At 34.6% G+C, this 6,364-nt stretch overlaps 1 non-coding gene across 1 annotated transcript; it reads left to right on the top strand.

Annotated features, from left to right (window-relative positions):
- The first annotated feature begins 5,630 nt into the window (after nucleotides 1-5,630).
- Trnav-uac (transfer RNA valine (anticodon UAC)) lies at nucleotides 5,631-5,703 on the top strand. Its single transcript has one exon. It is a non-coding gene; the product is annotated as a tRNA-Val (tRNA).
- The last annotated feature ends 661 nt before the right edge of the window (nucleotides 5,704-6,364 follow it).

Genomic DNA, 6,364 nt, shown 5'->3' with positions numbered 1-6,364 from the left:
TTTCAAAAAAAAAATTTCAAAACAAAAAATTTCAAAAAAAAATTAAAAAAAAAAAAATTTCAAAAGAAAATTTCAAAAAAAAATTTTCAAACAAAATTTCAAGAAAAATTTCAAAAAAAAAATTTCAAAAAAATTTCAAAAAAATTATAAAAACATTTGTGAAAAAAAATAGAAAAAATAATTTTTTTAGAATGACCCTTGACACTGAAGTGACCTTTGACCCGAAATGACCCGTTTTTGTTCTAGAAACACCGAAATTTTAAAAATAAGGGACAAAATTTGCCTAAAATAACGCGTCGTATCGGCCGTGTTACGGAAGGTATCGGCTTCAAACTCGGTATATACGGTAAGGGTCGAATTACGAGCTATCCGCGGGGGTCGAGGGGGTCGAAAGGTCATTGCGCTTGAAAAAATAATTTTGTCTAGGGAAATATCGTATTTTTCGTTTTATATTACGTATCGAGGTAAAACTCCCTCACCATGCTACACGGAAGCGACCCTCGACCGGGAAGTGATGCTTGGCCCGGAGCGACCCTTTGACGAACATGTGTCTATGTACCCGTATAAAAATGACTAGGTTATGATCGACGTGACATAGAACCGGATGAAACCAGTTAGAACCGGATAAAACCGGTTCTCCTATCCCCTCCTCCCATCACCTCGCGTCAAAATGTGTCGATCGCGTAACGAAATGCGTCAAAGCGTAACAAATTGCGTCAAAAATGCATCATTGCTTCCTAAAATGTGTCAAAGCGTAACAAATTGCTTAAATTGCGTAACAAATTATTTCAAAATGCGTCAAAAATAGAGTGACTCTTTACGTAATTTAAATCTGACATCGTTTCCGGTACAAAATGGCGCACTTCCGATACAAAATGGTGGAACATTTCAAAATGCACTTCCGGTTGACCTTTGACTCGGAAGTGACACTTGACCCCTTAATTGCGTCTTTACGTAACAAATTGCGTCAAATTACATCCATGGCGAGACAAAATGCGAACGCGAAAGGGATGTTAGAGGTTTAAAATTGGGGTAATAACGACTAAAAGAGGCGATATTTTGTTTCTCTACTTTTTATTATCTTTAAAAATATTCGCAGGTTAATCTTCATCGTCTTCGCCCATGGTGGATTCCTCAACATCTTCATCATAATGGAACAGCCCATCAAATTTAGAGCGATGTTTAGCCATCGTTCTCTTCACGGCTTTGTCCATCTCGACGCCTTGCTCCATTTTCTCCTCGGGACCGTCCGCGATCTCCGTGAAAAGTCCGGCGTCTTTGAGAAGCGTGTGGCTTCGTAAAAACGTGCTGTACCGCTCGAAAAAAGTCGCGTTTGACAGCCCATACCGCTTTCAGATGGGCCTTTTCCTCGCCATTTCCGGATCCATGCCGTCGCCGACGTACTTTTCGTATTTTTCCCTCCTCATGTCTTCCGTAGCTTCTTTAGCTCCCTCGTACCATTCCCGATAAGCCTCGTTGTCTTCCAGTTCGTCGCCGGATTCTCTGTCCGAGACAACCTCCGAGTCGTTATCGTCGGACTCCTCCTCCTCCTCTTCCTCCTCCTCTTCGTCTTCTTCTTCAAGGTGTACGTGTCGCTTGTGTCTCTCGAGATCGTACTTGCGCGAGAACGTCCTGCCGCACACGGAGCAAGGGTAAGATTTAAAAGTATTCATGTCGACTTTTCGGAAGTTAGGATCGAAATGATCGAAAGGTTTAAAATAATCGACTTATATACTAAACTTTTGCGTTACGCTAATCATAACGCAATTGACGCAGTTTTACGCATTTAATTACGCTTTGACGCATATTGCAGCGTAATGGACGCAATTTGCTACGCTTTTACGCATTTTGCTGCGTACTTGATGCATTTTAGGACGCAATGACGCATTTTAGACGCAATTTGTTACGCGATCGACGCATTTCGTTACGCTTTGACGCATTTCATTACGCAATTGGCGCATTTCATTACGCTTCGACGCATTTCATTACGCGATCGACGCATTTGTCGTATGTGATGGTGATGGGAGGAGGGGATAGGAGAACCGGTTTTATCCGGTTCTAACTGGTTTCATCCGGTTCTATGTCACGCCGATCATAACCTAGTCATTTTTATACGGGTACATAGACACATGTTCGTCAAAGGGTCGCTCCGGGCCAAGCATCACTTCCCGGTCGAGGGTCGCTTCCGTGTAGCATGGTGAGGGAGTTTTACCTCGATACGTAATATAAAACGAAAAATACGATATTTCCCTAGACAAAATTATTTTTTCAAGCGCAATGACCTTTCGACCCCCTCGACCCCCGCGGATAGCTCGTAATTCGACCCTGACCGTATATACCGAGTTTGAAGCCGATACCTTCCGTAACACGGCCGATACGACGCGTTATTTTAGGCAAATTTTGTCCCTTATTTTTAAAATTTCGGTGTTTCTAGAACAAAAACGGGTCATTTCGGGTCAAAGGTCACTTCAGTGTCAAGGGTCATTCTAAAAAATTATTTTTCTATTTTTTCACAAATGTTTTTATAATTTTTTTGAAATTTTTTTGAAATTTTTTTTGAAATTTTTCTTGAAATTTTTGTTTGAAAATTTTTTTTGAAATTTTCTTTTGAAATTTTTTTTTTTAATTTTTCTTGAATTTTTTTTTTTTGAAATTTTTTTGAAATTTTTTTTTTGAAATTTTTTTTTTTGAAATTTTTTTGAAATTTTATTTGAAATTTTTTTCAAAATTTTCAAAATTTTTTCATTTTTTTCCAACTTTTTTCAAAATTTTATTCACATATGCTAATTAGCCACGCCCACCACATGAATATTCATATATGCTAATTAGCCACGCCCATCTCATGAATATTCATATATGCTAATTAGCCACGCCCACCTCATGAATATTCATATATGCTAATTAGCCACGCCCATAAACCTCCGAAAAAGTCTACTATAACTACTACTCCCGGGTCTCATGTTGAGTGCCACCCGGGTGGGAAATATTTTTGTTATAGATTCAGATTCAGATTCTTTATTGACATTCACCTCACAAAAGGTATAATCAAAAAAAAAAACTAGAAACACTAGGCCTATATACATAAATACAAACATGAAACACCTTAAAATAACTTATACAAAATAATAGTTTTAACTATTAATTATAAAGTAATTTATGCTACAAATATAATAACTTGACTATGCAATTAGTTAGTCCTACTGGTGCTTAACGTACGCTTATTAAATGCTGATGCAATAAAATTAGCTACTAGGCCTACATGAACAGTTTCATGATCATTAGCACTCATTATTAATTTGAATTTATCTAAGTCTGGTAAAATTAGAAAATTAAAGGCATCATCTAAATATTTATACATGTTATCTCGCAGATTGGTATAAAAAGGGCAACGTATAATAAAATGGAATTCATCTTCAACTTCCTTATGGTCACAATACACACAAAGTCTATCCTCTGGTGGGATTTTTGGTGAAGAATAACGCCCTCTCTCAATCCTTAATAAATGAGCACTAATACGTAATCTACAGAGGACGGATCTCTTAGAACGATTAAGGGATCTAAAATGAGCGTTTATTGCGTTTCGACAGTATTTTTGTGGGACATGAGAGCACCTCAGACCTATCGAATTGCATTCTGAATACGAAGCATGTCTTTCTGATATCAAATAATTTTCATTTTTGAAAATTACAATATAATACAAATTTTATGACAAATTATAAAAATTTGATATTTTTCACATTTTTGATATATAACAGTCCTTGAAGTAAATTATATAAATCTAATGATATATTCTTAAAGTGTATGTAGCAGGGAGGAAAAGCCGACGGTCAATTGAAAATTTTGACCTTTCATATTGAAGATATGGATTTTTTCCCAAAAGACCTAATTTTTTTGGTGTTTTGGGAAAAAATCCATATCTTCAATACGAAAGGTCAAATTTTCAATTGATCGTCGGCTTTTCACCCCACCTACATACACTTTAAGTATAAATCATCAGATTTATAAAGTTTACTTCAAGTACTGTTAAATATCAAAAATATCAATTTTGAATGATTTGCCATAAAATGTGTATTAAATTGCGAATTTCAAAAAATCAAAATTATTTGATATCAGAATGACATTCTTCGTATTCAGAATGCAATTCGATAAGTCTGATGTGCTCTAATGTCCTGTCCAAACGTTCATACCCCAGCCCTTAAGTAAAACAGCATAATTTTCCATGGTGAAGCTATTTTTGAATTTACAATAAGTTCGTAATTTGGATAGATTATTATTGATTGAAAATAACCACAATTTATCAAATACTGACTTTAGAGATGAGGTAATTAAACTATCAAAATTACTCTTAGACAAAAGAATGGGTTTAGACCAGATATCCTCACGTTTGATTAGAGTGAAAATATTTTGAATACCAGTAGACCAGGAAAATTTTTCTAATTTTCTATTATCAATTAGAGCTTTGATAACAAGAGAATTATGACCTTTCATACATTTAATATTAAGTTTCCACCAATATTTTATTGAAAGTGATAACATGGTTACTAGAACTTGTGGATAAGTACCAAGCTCACCCCTGACAGCATGATTTGTAGCTTTTCTATGAACACCAAGAACTAGCTTACAGAATTTAATATGTACATTTTCACCAGGTAGTTTATCACATATGTTAATAAGATTATTATCATTGAGTGTATTATAATATAAAGGAGCCCACACTTCACAACCATATGAAATAATTGGCTGAATAAGAGTACGGAATAATGTGATACTACATTTACTTGAACTACCGTAGGCCTATATAGTTTTTCTTATCTTAAAATATACCTTTAAAGCCTTATCTTTCAAACGAACCATTGCATTTTTGAAAGAGCAAGAAGGTGTGAAAATAATACCTAAATAACAATACTCATCAGTTATCTGCAGAATATCATCACCATAATTAAATTCAAATTTTTTCAAGATGTGTCCACGCTTATTAAATATCATAATATTATATTCTTTACTTTTTCTCTTTAATTTGACACCAGTTGGGGTCATACCTTTGTGGCATTTCGACATGTTCGAGATATGTCCATTTCAGATCAAATGGTTGGTCAGTGAGTAAGTAAGATACACTAATAGGTTGATACCATTTCATGGTTCAGAAAAAATGAACATAAAATAATGATTTATGCACATTTTGTAAGATACATCCAGAAACAACCAAGCATCTGTTTGTGGATTGCCCTATCTCTATAGAAATTTTTGGGCTAATATAGCTTCTAAAATATAATAGACTGGATAAAAGACATAAATCTATATCTATGACCCTCAGTTAATTCTTTTTGGAATGAAATATGATTTTATTGACTATTGCAAAACTTCATTTGTATAGACTTTAAAGATGGCAGAAAAACGACCAAATTAAAAAGGGAACTTAAATGTAACTATTATTATGTTTCGAAATACCAAGCAATATGTATAGCTTATACAGTTACAAAACTTTAATAAAAAGTGGCAATCCTTTCAACTGTTATAAAAACATGTTCACAGTAAACTTTAGTTTTTCTTCAGTAAATTCACCAGCTTGTCAATCTTCTATCTTTATAATGCCTATGTCTTTAGCTAATAATAGTTCCTAAACACGGCGCGGTTCCGTAGTGTAGTGGTTATCACGTCTGCTTTACACGCAGAAGGTCCCCGGTTCGAGCCCGGGCGGAACCAAAGAGCCTGGATTTTTTCTGTTCTGACATAATGTTTTTCTTCTAAATGTAATATCAGCCTATTGGGAGGTTGGTTAATATTTTAAAAAGCCAAGTTGTCTTTTTTTTTCTTATTAATCTGCTAGATGCAAGTTACAAATAAGTTTTTGTTTAATAGCACCTCGGTGAAGCAAAAAAGAATTTTTAGCACCTTGATGAAGCAATTTTGTTAACACCTCGGCCGAGACAATTTGTTTTTACTCCTTGGTGAGACAATTTTGTTGTAATCGTAAAGTTTTATATTTTCAACAATTTGTAGTTTAGATTTGTAAAACAAATTTTGTCCATATTCTTTATAGGCTTACCATTTTTACGTTTTGTAAGTAGGTCTATTCATTTCGCGTGGCACGAAAAACCATTATTTTTATGTTAAAATGAGTTCATCATAATCAAGCTTTCTTGGTGGTGGTGGGGGTGCAAAATAAAAAAAAGGGGGAGACAAAAAATCATCAATTTGACCCGGTATTATCGGTGGGATATATATAGGCCCTACATATCGCTCATTGTACAAAATCCGGTGCCAATCCAATAAAAAAATAAAAGTTGTTCAAAAAGGCCTGCTTTTTGTGTTTTTTAAAAGTAAATGTATCACTACTTTCAGATGTAAAAAATTGCCAACACCA

The sequence above is a fragment of the Amphiura filiformis genome, chromosome 12 (genome assembly GCF_039555335.1).
Source record: "Amphiura filiformis chromosome 12, Afil_fr2py, whole genome shotgun sequence".
NCBI classification, from domain to species: Eukaryota; Metazoa; Echinodermata; class Ophiuroidea; order Amphilepidida; family Amphiuridae; genus Amphiura; species Amphiura filiformis.
This window is presented reverse-complemented; position numbering and strand designations above follow the sequence as displayed.